At 33.8% G+C, this 20,484-nt stretch overlaps 1 protein-coding gene across 1 annotated transcript in view; it reads left to right on the top strand.

Moving 5' to 3' along the window:
- Positions 1-17,009: 17,009 nt before the first annotated feature.
- Positions 17,010-20,484, top strand: part of LOC108740770 (glucose dehydrogenase [FAD, quinone]) — a 30,009-nt gene continuing 26,534 nt past the window's right edge. Inside the window, exon 1 of the mRNA XM_018475228.1 lies at positions 17,010-17,261. The gene's annotated coding sequence lies outside the window, so the exon portion shown is untranslated. The remainder of the gene's footprint in view (positions 17,262-20,484) is intronic.

Here is a 20,484-nt window from a genome sequence, read left to right on the forward strand (position 1 = left end):
TACGGTCCATGTTTGATGCTACTACACTATTAATTATAGAAAAAAAAGAAAATAAAATTGTTTTTCCTAGAAATTAAAATTATTCCATCACATCTTTCATTATATAATATGGACAAGTAGGTATTTATATATTTTTTTTCTGGTCACGACAAAATAATATATTCAAATGTTGTTGTAAGTTTTAAATACAAAATACGAGTGTACGTATGTATTTTCCTTTCTGTTTTATAAGATTATGTACGAGTTGAAATTTTTCATGCATTAGCGTTTCACTGATAAGTTTTGCACGAAAGGTAATATTGAAACAATGAAAGCATATTTTGCATGTTGAATAAAAAATGTTGCATTTATTTCGTAGGTGCTTGGAATAAGTCAAGTCGGATGCCGATAACAAAATAAAATTTAGTCAAAATACAACGTTACAACTGATGTTCCATCTCCTATCATCACGTTGTCAATGCATGACCTCCAAAGGCGGAAGAAGTACTGGAGGAAGATCAATTTGGATTTAGAAGATATAGAGGAACGCGGGAGGCCCTTTTAGCTTTACGGGTAGCAATAGCGAAAACAATAGAAAAAGGAAAGAGTGCGTACATAGAATTGGTGAATTTAGAAGAAGCTTTTGATAATGTTAAATGAGACAATATGTTAAATATACTTAAAAATGTAGGGATGAGATACGGGGATTAAAGAATGACATACATATAATTTGTATAAAAAGCAACAGGTAGTTATAATAGAACTTGAGCAGCAACGTGGAGTAGTAAATATAAGTAGTAAGAAATATAAGAACATTAAAAGACAGTACATGTAGATATACAGGAACAAAAGATTAGTATGTTTATATTTGCAAACGATATACCAGTATTAGCATCTAACGAAGAGGTGTTAGAGATAGCTTTAAATAAAATGGAATGGGCATTGACAAAATAGATAGTATTGTATGAAAATAAAATAGCAAATAAATATTGGTGTATAAGGAAAGAAAAGATAGAGAAATTCCGAAAATTTATTAACGGATTTTCGAAATTCCGGTGATTTCCAGTTCATATCTATTTATTACAAGTGCCTCAGTTAAATCACTTTCATTTATACCTGGTGCCTAAATTGCATTTAAAGTGTAAATATCAGAACAGAGTATGCTCCGGATATATTAAAAAATAAGTGCATAAATAAAGTTTTCATATCGTCGGAGAATCCCAGATTAGTCGCGTTGACTAAGCGAAGGTCTAACCATTCTCTTTTTGAAACTGTTAACATAAAGAATGTGTGTACACACATCAAACATCCGAATTCTTCCGGTTCAGATTACGAAGTAAATGAAAAATACTGACGTAAATGTGGAATATCCGAAGTGGGTTGTTGCTCCTGTTTCCTTGGACAATCAATGTTCAATTTTTTATTTATTCGATACCCGTATACTGCCGTGTATTTACTATACAAAATTCAATGTATCACACTGAGTTACTGGCTTTTTATTTCATTTTAATTGTTAGATATCTATCATAAAATTACCTATGTAAAATAAAAAACTAATTATGTATGTACTTATGAATTTTATAGTACATTTAGATTTTAAAATGTGACTTTATGATCGATTAAACAATTAAATGTTTTACTATCATATTGATCGGTTAATAATCATAAGAAAAACATGTTTTTGTTGGAAGTTGTGGCTTTAACTATTCTACAAGGTCTTATCTACAAATGCCTGCCTTTTGCTTACAGGAAAATAAAGTCCTGACGCTGGAAGCTGGCGGAAATTTTAAAATGGCGTGGAAGCGCGGTGGCAAAAGTAGGCAGTTTTAGGTATAACGATTGCAGCCCTCTTTCTTCAGTATCCCTATCAGGGGCGTAGACTAAATATTTAAAAATAGGGATCAGTGAGCAAGTAATAGACATACAAACAGAAGAACTAACTGTTGATGTTAGTGACAGTGATAGAGATTCCCATGATGACAGTGAATGTGAAAACTAACTATAAAACAAAAGGTTTTTTTTTTCTTTTTCGTAAGTTATGTTTCTACATTATTTTCTAGTACGCTACTGTCCTATCTGTATTAATACTATAATTTACGCCTACTGAAAGCTTATTTGTGTATCGGTTCCAAGTGACTTACCCAAATAGGTCATAAATGGGCAAGTACCTGCGCGACCGCTCGCCAGCTTCCTTCGTCNGAAAAAAGTTCATGCACCGGTTCGGTATAGAACCCGAGTCGTCCACATAACAGGCAAGCCTTCTAACCAGTACACCATTTACGGTACAGTGACCCAGTAACTTACATTTTAGTCAATTGATAATTAATTTAATTAAAAATATTGGTTTACCCCACTTTTAAACACCTACTAATAATGTAACAAATAGTGAAAAACTTTATCAGTGATATTTCTCTGGAGTCCTAAGTTTTAAATATTTACCTAATTTTTTACTAATTCAACATGAGCCAAAAACGACCGTTATCAGTCCAACTCTAATTAGGCGTAGCTCCAATTAATTTAAACGTAGTACCCAGCAAACTATTTAAGAACGAATCAAATCGTTTGTTTACATAGTCATTGCATGCGAAATTGCTATTAAAATAATCAAAAACTTTTCCTCCCAGAAAAAAACCTATCCATTACGTATAGCGTCAACACACATTGGCATAAAACTTCAGGTACCTAAATACTAATAGAAGTAGTTACGGTCCATGTTTGATGCTACTACACTATTAATTATAGAAAAAAAAGAAAATAAAATTGTTTTTCCTAGAAATTAAAATTATTCCATCACATCTTTCATTATATAATATGGACAAGTAGGTATTTATATATTTTTTTTCTGGTCACGACAAAATAATATATTCAAATGTTGTTGTAAGTTTTAAATACAAAATACGAGTGTACGTATGTATTTTCCTTTCTGTTTTATAAGATTATGTACGAGTTGAAATTTTTCATGCATTAGCGTTTCACTGATAAGTTTTGCACGAAAGGTAATATTGAAACAATGAAAGCATATTTTGCATGTTGAATAAAAAATGTTGCATTTATTTCGTAGGTGCTTGGAATAAGTCAAGTCGGATGCCGATAACAAAATAAAATTTAGTCAAAATACAACGTTACAACTGATGTTCCATCTCCTATCATCACGTTGTCAATGCATGACCTCCAAAGGCGGAAGAAGTACTGGAGGAAGATCAATTTGGATTTAGAAGATATAGAGGAACGCGGGAGGCCCTTTTAGCTTTACGGGTAGCAATAGCGAAAACAATAGAAAAAGGAAAGAGTGCGTACATAGAATTGGTGAATTTAGAAGAAGCTTTTGATAATGTTAAATGAGACAATATGTTAAATATACTTAAAAATGTAGGGATGAGATACGGGGATTAAAGAATGACATACATATAATTTGTATAAAAAGCAACAGGTAGTTATAATAGAACTTGAGCAGCAACGTGGAGTAGTAAATATAAGTAGTAAGAAATATAAGAACATTAAAAGACAGTACATGTAGATATACAGGAACAAAAGATTAGTATGTTTATATTTGCAAACGATATACCAGTATTAGCATCTAACGAAGAGGTGTTAGAGATAGCTTTAAATAAAATGGAATGGGCATTGACAAAATAGATAGTATTGTATGAAAATAAAATAGCAAATAAATATTGGTGTATAAGGAAAGAAAAGATAGAGAAATTCCGAAAATTTATTAACGGATTTTCGAAATTCCGGTGATTTCCAGTTCATATCTATTTATTACAAGTGCCTCAGTTAAATCACTTTCATTTATACCTGGTGCCTAAATTGCATTTAAAGTGTAAATATCAGAACAGAGTATGCTCCGGATATATTAAAAAATAAGTGCATAAATAAAGTTTTCATATCGTCGGAGAATCCCAGATTAGTCGCGTTGACTAAGCGAAGGTCTAACCATTCTCTTTTTGAAACTGTTAACATAAAGAATGTGTGTACACACATCAAACATCCGAATTCTTCCGGTTCAGATTACGAAGTAAATAAAAAATACTGACGTAAATGTGGAATATCCGAAGTGGGTTGTTGCTCCTGTTTCCTTGGACAATCAATGTTCAATTTTTTATTTATTCGATACCCGTATACTGCCGTGTATTTACTATACAAAATTCAATGTATCACACTGAGTTACTGGCTTTTTATTTCATTTTAATTGTTAGATATCTATCATAAAATTACCTAATATATATATATTTGCATTTTGTACTTTAACTTAAGTTAATTCGATGCAACTGGTTGTTAAAGATAACAAGTAAATTATGGCTCAATTATGTGAAACCACGTGTGCACATCTTGTTCCGATTTCCATATTTTACCATACTATACTAACAGTGCTAAACTCTCTCATGTAAACTGTTTATCTTTTATGTTATTGTTAGTTATGTGTTTGTTTCAACCGACTTTGGATACTACAAAGAAGACAATATTACCCAAATGCCATCCTGTTTTATCAAATTCATTCTCGCGGCATAATCTCTCAACAATTGTCAATAGATAGATAGATAGATAGATAGGTAGCCTTATTAAAAACATTTTGTTTTAAACATATATACGAAGTGTATTTTCATTTATATTTAGCTACTCTATACCTACATATGAATTTTACAAACTAGATATTTTTATTCTTCTCGACTTTCTACTATTCTCGTCCTCTACAATATTTCCCTTATCCCTTTTAAACCATCCTTTCCATCCATTTGAGTTTCCCATTTTTTTCTATTATTTCCTAAAATGTAGGAACCTAGATATAGTAGTATTAGCATCTAGCAAGGAGGAGTTAGAAATAGCTTTAAATAAAATGGAAGAGATGTTGAGAAAACAATATTATATGAAAATTAATAAAAATAAAAAAAAAATACTGGTTTGAAAGAGAGGAAACAGTAGGTAAAGAGCGAATGTAAAGATAGGAGACGAAAAATTAGAAGAAGTGACTGATTTTAGTATCCAGGATAAGCCACGACGGAAGGAGTAGCAGAAATATAAAACAGTGGAAAGGGCAGTGCCGAATCGCCTTCAATAAAAAGAAGTCACTTCTTCTCCCGAACGGTTAATTTAGAAATTCGAGAAAGACTGTTAAAGGTGTATGTTTGGAGCTCGGCGCTGTAAGGGTGCGAAACATAGAAGGTTGGCGCGGCGGAAAAGAAAAGGTTAGAAGTGTTTGAAATGTGATGTTACAGGCGAATAATGAGGATACCGTGGACAGAGAAAGTTAGAAGCGAAGAGGTATTAGAAAGAGTAGGAGAACAGAGAACTCTATGGAAGTCAATAAGAAATAGGCGACATAGGTTGGTAGAACACCTTCTCAGGTAGGAAGGTCTAGTCAGAGACATATTAGAGGCAGAAACAGGAGTTAGAAGGAGTAGAATTAGACCTAGATTGGATTACTGTTCACAATTAGTTAAGGATGTGGGATGCTCTAGTTTCAGGGAAATGCGAAGATTAGCTCAGGATAGGAAAAAGTGGTTGTGCGTCTCCAACCGGTCTTAGGACTGACGACCTTATGATGATGATGATGATCTCCTATTATTCCATGTCTCTCTGGTTCCAATTTACATAGTCTGCATATTTTCTTCTCTTCTTCTTTTTTGTTCTTCCCAGTACCTTCTCGTCCTATTCTCACTTACCAGTCTATATCTTTCTGTTAATACCACTTCGCTTTTACTCTTTGCTCTTTTGTCTTTCAAATAATTTGATTTTCCTCCCTTTCTTTCCATATTTTCTTGTATTTCTGTGCAAATTTTATGTTTCTCATTTTTTCTCTTCTTTTTTGCTTATGAATGTCTTTAGTTTTTTTCCATGCACTGTCTTTTTCCAGTTTCTGTAGTGCCATTCTTTTTCCATTTTCCCTTCTGATTTTCTTTTTTCGGTTTCAATATTCGATATCTATTTTCCTTAACTTGTATACATTCCTTTAATGATATTGTTTTTTAAATTTAACACTTTTTTTCTTTACTTTAAATTCTTTTCGAATATTTTACCAAATTTTTGTTACACATATAATAACGAACTTAATGCAGGGCACAACACTTTTTTAGTTGTATTATTATCAATAAATAAAATTGTAAACTGATATTTTCTACTAGAAATGCAACTAATTTACTAAATGTTTTTTATTTTGTTTTAATAATAGTGATGAAGTAAATAATCAACCTGAAAGGATAATACTAAAAATTGATTGATACAGAATTATTATTGAGAATAAATGTAAAAATATCCTTTCTTTTAGTTTAGTTTAGTTTATAATATTGTATATTTCTCTTGTATTATAAAAATTAATTACTTTGACATTACATTACTATTCTTTTTTTAGTTATACATCAATCAGACGTCAGCTTTATTGAAGTTCCAATTAGTAACAACTACATATTAATTACAACAATTCTGGCAATAATTTAGCCACATTCCGTGACAACAAATTACGATGAAAATGCTGTATGCTTATTAATATCTCATTACAAAGTAATGAACAAATAAAACGTGTTTGGTCGATTTACGATAAAGTAGATATTTTTAATAAAAATGTGTTAATCGGTAAATTCGCCTTTTAGGCTGAAATTAAAGCCATGATTTAGTATGCAGTAGTAATATCTGCCTGTCTATATGATTGTGGCAAATTAACGTGAAGTTGATCGAAAGTACATATGTTTCTAAAAGTATAGTATGACCCCAAAAGACAAGAGGTAGGTACAATAACTTAACTCCAAGCGATGTGGTCTGAAAAGCATCATGACCAGAGAAAAGAGAGTAGTATACAAGTCCAATCTAAATTAAGTGAGTTAGAAACCGTACATGACGCTCTAGTAATTGTTAACTCTTCTACCTCACTGTTAAGCTGGTTGCTACTGCATCCCACTGTTGCTGTTGTTCGGAACATCTTACCAGTGATGTTGACTGATACCACAATAGATCCTGACACCCCAGGCAGTGATCTTTCCTGCCTGCCCGGTCGACTTGAGGTTAGACTCGTAGAGACAGTGGTTAATCCAACATTCTAGAGTGGAAGTAACACAGTAGGAAGGAGACAACTCTCGGCCAAACTCTTAACCGGTGAGGAGCGTATAATCCGTACAGTACTGCACGGAAAAATTGACCATTTTATCCACTACAATTGCATTGCTCAAATGTGCTGTTATTGGTATCAATTACTATTGAAAATATCAACGAGATGCTTATTTATATTTGAAGACATATTAAAGGCTTTAACGCTTGTTTTCGACTCGCACTACTATTCATAATTGAACAAAACTTTTGGCAGGTACTGTATGAAAAAGTATGTTTAATGAACAAGAGTCAAGAGTATAATGAGCTTTTTTCTCCCTACCTACGATTTTGCCAGCGCGCAAGAGCCACATTGCTAGAGAAATTAAATGAAGTATATCTTCTGCTATTGTGTCCCTTTGAGGAACACCAAGTATGCTAAACCTGGCAGGAATCAGATAGGGCGCGGCCGCACCAGAGGTTGCCAGGTGGTCTTGCTAACCTCCTAGATAAAACTGGTAACGGTGGCTTTTATCTCCTAGCGCCCAAAGCGTCGTGGTGAGTAAACTACAAGGTAGGTACCACCATATTACACAATACACTTGCCTCCTGTACTGGGAACTTATTCGTGTAGACCCTAAGGGTCACACTAGAGATGCGACACACAGATTCCAGATCCACCCCACGGCTTGTTTTTTGGGTAGGTTAGAGCACATTAGAGCACAACACACTTTAAAATAAACACAACCCCTGTTTTATTTTACAAAAATTGCGGCGCTAAAGGATTCCTGGGTTGCTTAAGCTACGGCGCGAATCATAAGAGCGTCACCAACTTGTGCTAGTTCGTACACTGCGCAGTAAAACAGTGCGCATCCGATTTTCAACTTAGGCAAGAAATTAATCGAGCAGCGTACCGACACGTTTTCTGTTCTTTATTGGTGATGATGCTGTTTAGACTCATTTGTTTTAGTTTTTGCTCCTATATCTAATCTTCTTGATCTCATACGTAAATATGTAAATTAAGTTTATAAATTGCAAGTCATTAGTGTTTTGTTTCAAAATCAAATGTCAAAGGAGAAAATTGAATAAAATGAGCCATTAAAGTAAACTAAGTATGGAATTAATAGATTTTATACTCATCTTCTTCTGTAAAAAAAAGCTATTATTAGACAAGCGTCTATAAGAGACCGAGGCTTAGGCAAAGCGATAATCAATTTAGTCTAAATTGACCTTAAAGAAGTCTAAATTGACGTAATAAACAAGATCAATTATGATATTTGTTTAAAACTAATAAAACAAAAATAATCAAATAGGAATTAGTTAAATGACACTGACGTCAGTGTCGGGATAAAAAAAATCAATTTTGAAAAAAATAGTTTTTAATACGTTAATAACGGTTTACAGGTCCATAGGCAAGTTTAGAAAATTACAATAAATCCATTTTCGGCTGCTTCTCTATTTTTTCAATTAGGGTGAAGATTCAAAGTCAGTATTGGACGAAAAGGATTTTTTACCAATTGCAACGCTTTACCAAGGATCTTTTCGTTGGTAATTAACATAATTATTAACGACAAAAACTACAACTTTATTATTATTTAGACGGTCAACATTGTTATATCGAACTTTGGCTTTACGCACCAATGCCTTTAGGTCCCGGGTTCGATTCCCGGCGGGGGATGACAACAGTAACAAAAATATTTTCCTCATTAATTTGTAGTGGTTCAAAATCGAAAAGTGATTTCAAGTTGATATTGCATATTAACATTGACCACTATTAGTAATTAACAAAACAATGTAATAGGTTTTATCCGCGTCTTCGCTTGTGTTGAAGTCCTTAATACGTGACAAACGTCATCGATGACCACATAAAACTTCCTTAGGAATAGTATTCTTTTTCTTTTACAAAAGTTACCCTGTGTACCCTCTTCTTCTACACTTTGGGAATAGAATTTTTTTCCTGTACAAAAGGTACCCTATGTATCCCCTTCTATACTCTTGACAATGTGCTAACAAAGTTTCATAATGATCGGTTGAGTAATGAAGGCATGAAATCGTAGCAAACTAACTCAAAATATATTGGTTAATAAACGATGCGTTATTACCATGGCAAATTTCAAGTCTTTATATTGCCTGCCTTCTAAGAATGTCGTCTGTGACAGAGACAGAGACACACCAGATCAGTGATCTTCTATGGGGTTCCATTTTCCTTTGTAGATACAGAATCCTAATATATGGACAAATTTTTCATGTACGGAATGCTCGATGCGCAAGTCCTTGTAGCACTCAGCTGGTTTTAATTTTATCGCATGCAGTTTCAAGTACACCATATGTATATTAAGAGATGTAAGACACATAATATCACGAACAGCAGAGGTAAATATAATAAGACGAACCTATATTTATAATGTACCTATCACCATGAATCGAAAACAATTACTTGATTTAACCTAAAGAAAAACTTGACCGAATAATTTGAAAAACACGCAGGTACCTATATTAATCTTTTAATTTTATAAAATTGCCAATTTTAAAGATTATTTTAATCGCTTGAACCTTCATTTACAGTTAACCTTCATCACAAAGCATTAATGTTTGGTACCCATTTATTCCTCTTTTATTTTGGGTAAGGTAATAACCTACAGTTTTGTTTCTCTGTAAGGTCAAACGTTCCCAGCTGGTTTGAAGTTCATTTTCGAACTTACGTTTTAATTAAATGTTTAGTTTCATATTCTCTCTCGGCATTCTCATCCAAATTACTATGTAAGAAGATCTGTATCTATTTTTAGGTTTATTGCAGTTTTTCCGCTAATGTGGATTTATCCTACAACGAAGAGTCTTATAAGTAGACTTAGATTTTCACTACTGTCGTTTGAAGAAATTGGATTTCCGGATTCTAGATGCTGGACGTTTCATCTTTTACCACGATGGGCATATTCAAGAACTTCACACTGTTGATGCAGGATTCCCAAAACTGTTACTTAATTGACTCAGAATCTTCTAACAGCGACTTAAATAGTTTTTCTGTCGCTGTTTATGAGTAATTATATGGTCACGCTTCAATATTCATTTCCAAGCTCTGTCGAAGTGGTACTTATCTTCTTTGTTGACATTGTTCGGCTGTCTATGGATCTCAAGTGCTTCCTTGATGACATTAGAGAAGTAGAATCCTTTTGGCTAGCGTCAATGGATTTTTCAACTGAATGTCGTGTTCTGCCAAGGCTGCTTTGATATACTGTTGGAGTCGAACGGATCCTATCATGGTTTTATTCTTGTTGTGATGGATCTACCTGTTTCCCCAATCTATGCCTTTCCACGAGAACGTCGTATCCGGTAGACTCTCTCAAATTCCAGCTGAACAATATTCTTCACTTCGACAAGCTGGTTTCTAGGTTCCAACACTAATCTTTAGCACTTTTGAGGTTAACTTAAGCTCTCTCTAGAGTCATACACAACAACGGAATAGCTATTTAAGCGGCAGCCAGAAGATTCTGGATCCTTCTGCTCTCATCGAAGTTTTACTGGAGTTTATTTGAATCACTTAGGCCAATGCTGGGGCACATATGATCTTTTATTCTCTTCTGTCATTTTATTTCTCATCTTTCTCAACCGAACCATCATCCACCCATTTCCACGATTCCTAAAACGAAACTGTAGAGGATCTTCTATCGATCTACCTATTTCGAGTCTAGTAAGTAACAGTGTTAAAAATTCTTCATCGATAAAGTGATGTTCCTGAAGATGTCCCTTGTGGATAATCCATCAGACAAGTTTAGAATTCGAAAATCCAATTTCTTCAATGAAAAGTCATGTCAAAAATTGTTGTGTTTGTTATTAATGTTTATGTTAATTTTCATTTCATAAAATTCAATCTAATTGAATTGATGCTTGCATCCGGAAAAGGGGCAGATTGGGAACATAGCCGCTATCGCGTTTATTTCACTGTAGGTAGATTGCTATAATCCTTAACATATCCTGAAGAACGATTATGATAAACAGTTAATCCTTCATTGGAGGTGAAAAATCCTGTGTATAGTATGAGAAGTTTTGTCGTGATTTATAAAAATCAATTCTTATCATCAAAGAACCGTCATTTCGAAGACTGGTTGAACACATACCTCCACTTCTTCCCACATTCTGCATTTCTGCTCCTCTTTAATCCCGTTTCCGCTTGTAATGTCTATTACTAGCCCCATCATCTTATTTCTCTTTTTCCTACTATTTGATTTCCACAGCGCGTATTGTTCTCTTACTATTTCTAATACATATTCCTCATTCGTAATCTTTTCTATCCACGACATTTTCATAAACATCTCAAACACTTTTCACAGTTTCTTTTCTGCCACACCTACCGATGTAATACAAAATTTTAACCGTCTCTTCATGGTGACGAAATAAATCGTCAAGGTTAATCAAAACAAGAAAAATTATCTAAAATCTGTCCAAGGGGACGTGTGTCTACAGGTATTGTTTAAGTTGAATCAAAATAAGAAAAATCGTGTATAATGATATCATGTTATGGTTTCAGTGACATTGTATTTCTTGATTAGGCTCGCAACGCGTATAAAATTGCTTAATTAATTGAGCACATGTCTTAAAAAAGGTTCGCCATGCGCACCCTAGATGGTGGCGTCTAACAATCTCAATTGCATTTTGCCAAAAACTGAACCCGCAACAAGTAGGTATTTTATTTCAAAAGAAACTACCAAAACAATGGGTGATCAAATTAGCATAATAATAAACTGTATTCCATAATTACCATTTACCTACTGTCCAGTACACCTACGTGTATGATTTTGTATTTGTATTATTGCCAAAACGTCATAGGTACTAACAAAAATTAGTCAATGAACTCTAATTCAAGTAACACTTGACGTACAGATTAAAATTTAGATTAACTTTTAATCCATTGAAATATTTCGCATAGGTCTACAAGCTATTGGTATTCACGGAGTAAAAACTGAAAAGGAAGGGTAATTTATAGTAACTGATAAAAGTAATTCTAAAAAGATAGAAGACAAGCTTTATGCTATGTTTATTAATTTCATTTATCTTTAGATTGAATGTTCCGATAGCCATATAGATTTGTCTACATTAAATGGTAAATTTCAAAATTTAATTCAAGCTACTGTCGAAATTTATTGAAATCTGAAATGACTAGCAACAATTTATTAATAGATAGGGCAATTTAGGAAGGCAACGTCCGCAACAAATTATCAAATAAAGATATAAAATAAAGATAATTTAAAAGATCATACATATTCTATCGTTTTTATAATTATTTGGTTTACTGGTTTATACTGGTGTGTGTTTAACGTGCATAAGAGGCTGTTAACATCTGCTTGTAATTTGCGAGAAACAAGCTGATAACATACGTCTTTTGTGGATTTAGTAATTAATGCTATAGTTGGGACGTTCAGAATTGGCATAGTCCAAAATAAAACTGTCACATTTACTTTCTTCTTTCAACTTACTAGAGCGATTGCTGACAGAACGCCTACTTTTACTCACGATGAACGTTGTAGGAAATATTGTAAACATAGAAAAGAGATGTCAGGTAGGAATTGCAGCGGACACTAATAAAAAAAGGAATGACATTACACCAATTAATGTGTAACAGAAAGAGATGCAGACAGGCAGAATTTGAGCATGTTGCCAGGGTCGTACTTTAAAGAAAGTTCAACATTTACAGAAATTTAGGAAAGCAAAAGCGCTTGTTTAAAGATATAGTTCCAACAAGGCAGTTATAAAACCGATTTTGATCTTTTGGGTACCTAAGCAAGTTCTAACCGCTGCACCGCTTACTGTTATTCGATCTTCTCTTTCCAATTGGTCTGTACTACTGATGAAGTATCTCCTAACTCAAAACACAGCAAATGACTACAATCCAAAGTGGAAACAAAAAAGAAGATATGTCCATCCTTTTAGATAATTTATTGCGGAGTTTGGTAATATTGATCGTCCAAACTATAAAGTTATCAATTCTAACATACTGTGTGACTATGGAGGGTAGTGTGTGGTGCTGATTCCGATTCCGGTCGCAGAATTGTCACAGCACGTATGAATTTTCAAGTATTCTAACGTCAAATAACAAAAAAATCCAATTTTTGACGCTTTTGTGAGTATTACTACGTGAAAGAACGAAATAACCAAAGGAGGACTTAGTTCTTACCTTTGGCTAATCTTTTATCGCCGAATTAGGATCTCGCTTTAGATTTACCTCAGTACATTAAGATTTTGATATGTCAACTTAAAACATCAAATGACGCTAGTTTGTCTTGAGTGCTTTTGAGGTTAGGTTAGGTTAGGTTGCTTTTGAGGTTAGGATACCTATCGCGATATTTCAACATGCCAGACCTTTTCTATGTTAACATTTGACTGCGTGTTCTCGGAAAAGAGAGTTCACAAATACTCAGAGATGTGGGATGTTCTAATTTTAGGCAAAGACAAGAATTGGTTTGGGACTGAAACGAGTGGAGGTGCGCTTCCAACCAGTCTTCGATTGACTGTTGTATTACGAGAGGAGATAGATACAGCATTTATGATTGCAAGACGAAAATGCATATACATAATTAGAGTAAACGTTAAAGTAGACGTCCGGTGACAAGGTCGTCCTGAAAGAAATCTGGCGTAAAAATCGCCACTACCAACCAACAGCAACTGCGATCTTCAACTGTGCAAGTATTATGTACACCCGTACATGATTATATATGTAAAGAATGGGGAATATATAATTGCATTTTGAAAATGAATCGTTTACACCTTGAAATGATAGGTTTTAATGTAAAGGATTGTGCGGTCCCAACAAATTGTGAGTAAATGGAACGGGAAGATCTACGCATCACGACAATTTCTTTAAAAATGCAACCTCATGTAAATTCTCCATCTGAAATAAAGTATTTATTGAGGCAGCATCTGTTATAAAGTTACCGAGTGTCATGGCCTAGAGGTCTAGAGCATTGCTTAGCATTCGGGAGGACGCCGGTTCGATTCCGGGTCCGTCTGCCTTGGTCCAAGTTTTTCTGTGGTTTCCTTGAATCAATTAGGCAAATGCTGGGGCAGTAATATTCCACAGATAATCTTTCATTCTGTTCTGTCTTCATTTCGTCCGTCACATCTTTCTCACCCGAATCATCACCCACCCATTCCCACGATTCCTGAAAGCAGGCTGAAGAGGGCCTTCCGCCTTACCTTCCGGCGTAGTCCGGAGGGATTGCCCATGCACCAGCATTAGTGGCCAAAAGTTTTTTTTTATTTGTTATAATTCTTTTCTTTCGTTGATGACGGACTGGTTTGGTAATTGGGATTGCTCATACTGTATTAAAAGTGTGAGAGATGGAACTTTTGCTTGACGGTTTTAACACGTGTGGTCCTGACGAGCCAACATTAAAAGTTTTTTCACTGTTTCTTCCCTTAGTTTTATACATGAAAAAAATGTCAAGGCCAATGAGGGTAATAATGTCTTTATTTGATTACAGAACCGACACCAACGTTTCGCCTCTTGTTACGAAACTTAGTGATTATTGAAAAATAAGAGCAAGTAGTAAAAAGAACGATTCGAAAATCTGTACGACTAATAAATGTTTCATTATACATATGTATGAAAAACCTTCGTCTAAATTCTTGTACAAAGTTCCTGTGACTTTTTGACAATAATGAAAAATGATGCATACTGCATCGCAAATATTCTTGTTCAAATTGGAACTTTCTTCCTAAGTCACCATCGAGTGAATGCACCTACATTGTAAGTGTTAAGTGGTTTTATAATTGAAGAATTTTAAAAAAATAATAATGCCAAGGAAAGGTAAAAGTCTTCTTGAAAGACTTATTACTTAAAATCGAAAGGAGTAATAAATTCTGGTAATGTGTCATTCTTACTACATTGAAATTTATCTATTCATGTAGGTAGCGAAATATGCACACACATACAGATACATTTAGAAAATATTTCTTATGTATATACATTTAAAAAGAAATTTAGTAAAAAGTAATAGGTGCACTCCCAAAAAAAATTAAATTATTAATTAAAAGGATTACAATAAAATAATATTGTCGGGTTCGAATTGGGTTAAACTAGGGTTTACAGGTACGTTTATAATACGGGAATCAAGTCAGAACCGGACTCAGAACCCTATAAGAATAAGCAAGGATTCTTGTAATAGAGTTTCACAAATTAACAAGGACCAAGTATGAATATCAAAATACAAATTCCCTAATACTAGAGCCTTATCTGGTCCGGATGTCTGTTGCGGTTATCCCTATTTCATTTCTACTTGGGTATACAACAGTCAAGAAGAAAAGTTTGAAGTTGGTAAAACGGATGAAGCGCAAACTATAATTTAAAGGAATTTTGGAAAAGTAGGGTGCAGTAGTAATAATATAAGAAACGAGTATAAAAAATGAGAAAAAGGCAGACAAGTTGAAAGAATACTTAGAGAACATATACGCAGGCCATGAGTTACGAGATATAAAAGTGTGGAGATAGATGAATTAGGGTATCCCACAATATGAGAAGAGATCGATGTAGCATTAAAAAACTTAAAGAATAATTAGGCGCTAGGTATAGATGGGATACAGGCGGAAATTTTAAAACCTGAAGAACAAGGGGTTTGAGATCATATGTTTAAGCTAGTTAGTCACATTTGAGAGACGGGGAAAGTACCGGAGGATTATAAGCGAAACGTGGTAGTAACCATAGTTATAAAGAAAGGCGTGGGTAGGTGCGAGACATTTAGAACAATTAGCTTAACTTTCGATGCGTCAAAATAGAAAGAAAGATGGAAAAAAGGGCGGAAGAACTATTAGGGAAAGATCAATTTGGGTGTAGAAGAAATAGAGGAAAACGGGAGGCCATTCTAGCTTTACGGCTAACAATAGCATGAAGGTCTAGTCAGAAACATATTAGAAGTAGAAACACGAGGTAAGAGGAGTAGAGGTAGACCTAGATTGGATTACTTTCCGCAAATAATTAAGCATGTGGGAACTTCTAGTTTTAAAGAAATGCGAAGATTAGCTCAGGATAGGAAGGAGTGGAGGTGCGTGTCCAACCAGTCTTAGAACCGACGACCTTATGATGATGTGATGATGATACAAGACTGTAACCGTCACCTACGGAGGAATCAGACATATAGTCAAGCGTTGAATAAAATATAGAAAATGAGTATAGGTACATGTATGGTGGATGCAACCTTTTTTAGTGGATTAATTAAGGTTATGGTTATCCTAAAATTTGATTACGTGCTTATTACGTATGTAGAGGTAGGAATGCCGTGAATTCAGTTCAATTCGAAATTTTTACGGACTCTATTGAATATTTTTGAATTTCCCAAAATGTACCAATATTCTACAGATGACTTTACCACACTTTTCATAGCAATTAATAACACGCTTTCTTAAGGCAGAATCTAAGTATTGTATTCTGTCGGAACCGACTGCGACGAACCCATGAGATCCAATGAAATCGAAATCGCGATCCGCGTCTGACAATTTCATTAGAATACAACCACCATGAACTTTTCGTTGTAAGATGATTTTTTTGAAACTACTATACAGCTAAAAGCCCCGTTTAATAATTACAAAACTTGAAAGGTGTACACGTAGGGTCTCTACATGTTCCATAGTTATAAATTTAAAGAATCCTATTTAGAGATCTTATCAAAAAATAGTATCTATTTCTAGACATGAATCAACCAGATATTAATTCCGAAAATAAAACAAAAGTTTGTCAATAACAACAACAAATTAAATTAAAAATATCAAAAAAGTCGACTGCGTCAGTAGCGAACTAAAAAGGTGGAAACATACGGTTAATGTCGAGTGCATGTAGGTACGCATTTATTTTCTAGTCTTGTACCGGTCGGGTTTCCCCCAGCGTGAACCAATGGTCGCTCGCAGACAGTGGCGTTTTCCTTCTTTTTCGCCCGTTTACTGGTCAGTTACTTCTATTTAAAAAAATAGCATGTCTCTCATCTGTTTCTCACGACATACCCGGTAGGGACCGGACGGCATACGTGCAAGTACGTATGTACATACATAGATGTACTTACACCAAGGTTGGAGCGAACCTTTATAAACCGTTTGACTGGAACATGCAGTCCTGAGTTTGAATCGAGCTTTTCGAGTAATTCGTTCAGTATTTTGTCAACTTTTTAAGTTGGTAACTTTCAAAAACTACCTAACGACATCGGTCACTTGCTAGATATTGGTTTTTAACTGCAGTGTATTGGAAATTAAATATTTTGTGAAGTTCTTTCTCTGCAATTTGTGAGGTAAGTCATTATATTATTTTCAATTATTTATTGTTAAGGGGTGGATTGGGGTATCATTTCCGTAAGTGAATAGTCACACAATTTGTAGATCAATATACTTGTATTTCGAATGTGTAAAACATTTTTAGTTTTGTTATAATTAGATTCATAAATGAATTTTTAGTTGATTTTAATGAAGTAGATATATCCAATAGTTTACTGGTTTTACGTAACAAGCATATAAATAAACAAATTATAATTAATAGCATTGAAATTTTCAAAATATTCACCCTTCATTGCTTTTTGTACCAACATCGCCGATATACTTTCTTAGAAGAATGTGGAAACAGGTAATCATTTATTTATGATTATTAAAATTACCGAATTAAGGCTAATTTATAACGAATTAAAGAATATATACTTAAAAACCATAACATTAACCGAAAATACAAATGAAAATTAGAACTAGAGAACATTATAAGACCTTATTATTTTATTTGTACACTAACTACATTATTTATCAAATAATATAAAATATCTAATTTTATTAAATCTACTACTGTAGTATGAAAAACTCCAATACCGTTCTTGTAAAAAAAATAAATTATAATGGCATTATTATCTATTACATACCGATCCTCAAACATTGGTAGAAAAAATTATTTATCGCAAAATTAGATCGTAATAATTGGTACCAAACTTGTTTCTACTACTGTACCTCTTTTTTATTGCAATTTTTTGAAATTTTTAATGCAAACATACCCTAAAATATTAGTTACACTACAAACTGTTGTTTATTGCTTTTTTTAATTATTGCTAATAATTACTTTACCAATTCACACTTCTCCGTTACCTAAGAAAGCTTCACTCATAGAAAAGGTGTATTTTAATAACCTAATGTAAATATTTGGATGTCTTGTCTTTGCATGTAATATTTGATCCTCTAAGAGACTTAAAAATGCATACTACAAAAATACATTTCGTTATGTAATAACCACTTTCTTTATCCTTTAGCTGGAAGGTCAAGTTTAATAAACTTGTAGGCACACATTCAAATAATTACCATTCGCAATATTTACACGTATTGTAGAGCTAACGACTGCATCAGTTATTTCGAAGATTCTTTTTTACTAACGTGAAAGAAACCTTAAAAGAAGGTTAAATTTTGTTCAATAACCTCTAAAAATTGATATTCAACTTACTGTAAATTGGAAAATTAATTATCTCATGGACAAAAAACAAATAGCAAAAAATTAGTGTTCTTGTAAAGTGTTTCACTTGAAAGGAAGTTCTTTAGAATTTAAATCAATTTTTTCGTCTGAATACATTATAGGTAAAAGTTTAAAAGGTTTTATTATACGCTAAACTTTATTTTAATAATCGTATTCCAAATTCTTTTAAAGAAAAATATGAAATTGTCAAATAATTCTTCGAAATTGATAGATGTTATTTAAATGTGAAAAAAAAAACTGTCCATTTTATTAAAACACAATTCCAATAAACTGGTTTGTTCGATTAATACACTGTCAACGCACTTCTGTCATAACATTGAAATTATAATCATTATATTATCGTTAACTACTTGGTAAAAATGCACACCTTTCACACAGGATTACACTTAATATTGTAAAAGTTGAAACTTTACGATTTTGAAAAAACCTTTTCAAGGTTTAATCGACATTTTTGTTTAACGCCAGGTGCAAACAATGTTACCTATTTTATTGTACTGTAGGTTATAACTTCGATAATATGTGATAATTTATTATTAACATTTATTAACACAAAAACTCTTCCGATACGTAGACATATCGCGGAAACAGTTAAAAATAGATACACCTATTGTATGTAGTTATAAATGGAATGACCGATTAAAATAAACAAATTATTTTTTACAGTATTTTGTTGACTGTGTTATAAAATATCTTGAATGCATAAATAAAATAAGTAATTATCATGTTAATAGATAATTGTGAATTTTCTTTCAAAAGTTAGATGAACTATAGTTAACTTGTGGAAAATACTTGAGTGCATGTCTTCTTTGGCGACCACCTTGGCAAAAAAATATATCTAACTGTTCAAAGTATAGACTATTCTTCTTGATGCAGGTCATAAAGTTTATGTATATAATTTTTAGAATGTTTTGCAAATTTACAAGGCGGCGTTTCGTTTATTTGATAGTCGACCCTTCGAGGATGACTAGATGCATCAGTTAAATACAATAGTTAAATTAGTTTATAGAGGTAAAGGTTTAGGAAGGATCCTTTACGATTCCCAATCCATTTTCATGTTTATTATGGAGTGTTTATTTTATGGGTTGAACGTTTAGAAGGTGCCGTTTGTTGAGTTTTTGATATAGCCCAGGTTATAAACATCCCTCTCTTCAAAATTTTTGAGTTTGAAAGCCCCGCCTTGTAAGTATCCACGGAAATGTTTTATAGGGTTAATCACCAATGGTGACATTCGTCACACCCTTAGCATTTTTTCCTAGTTTTAACTTTTAGATATACGAAGTGACCAGGGCGGCATGGCCAATTTCCTTGGATCACTTAAGTAAATTCTGGGGCAGTAATATTCTACAGATAATATTTCATTCTCTTCTGTCTTCATTTCGTCCGTCTCAACTTTCTCACCCGAACCACCACCCACCCAATCCCACAATTCCTAAAAGCAGGCTGAAGAGGGCCTTCCGCCCTACCTTCCGGCATAGTGCGGAGGGACTGCCCGCCTACCAGCTTTACTGGTTGGTGGGAATGAAACACCAAAAAGATTTTTTTTTCATGGCCAAGGTTTAGATCATTGCTTAGCATTCGCAAGGATGCCGGTTCGATTTCGGGTCCATCTGCCTTTCTCCAATTTCTTCTGTGTTTTCCTTGGACCACTAAAGTAAATGCTGGGGCAGTAATATTCCACAGATAATCTTTCATTCTGTTCTGTCTTCATTTCGTCCGTCTCAAGTTTCTCACCCGAACCACCACTCACCCAATTCCACGATTCCTAAAAGCAGGCTGAAGAGGGCCTTCCGCCCTACCTTCCAGCGGAATTATACGAGGGTGGATTGATAAGTTTCCGGCCTAACCAAGAGATGACGCCACTAGGCCTACCTTGAGGTGACATTCTATAGTACCATCCTTGGATAGCTTGTAGCTATAGTTTCAGCCCGATCTCCTTGCTAGTGTAGGTTTGACAGCACGCTGAACAAGACGCCTCTGTGGTTTTCGTAAAAATGGAAAAGCAGGAAAATCGT

The sequence above is a fragment of the Agrilus planipennis genome, unplaced genomic scaffold (genome assembly GCF_000699045.2).
Source record: "Agrilus planipennis isolate EAB-ADULT unplaced genomic scaffold, Apla_2.0 scaffold294, whole genome shotgun sequence".
NCBI lineage: Eukaryota > Metazoa > Arthropoda > Insecta > Coleoptera > Buprestidae > Agrilus > Agrilus planipennis.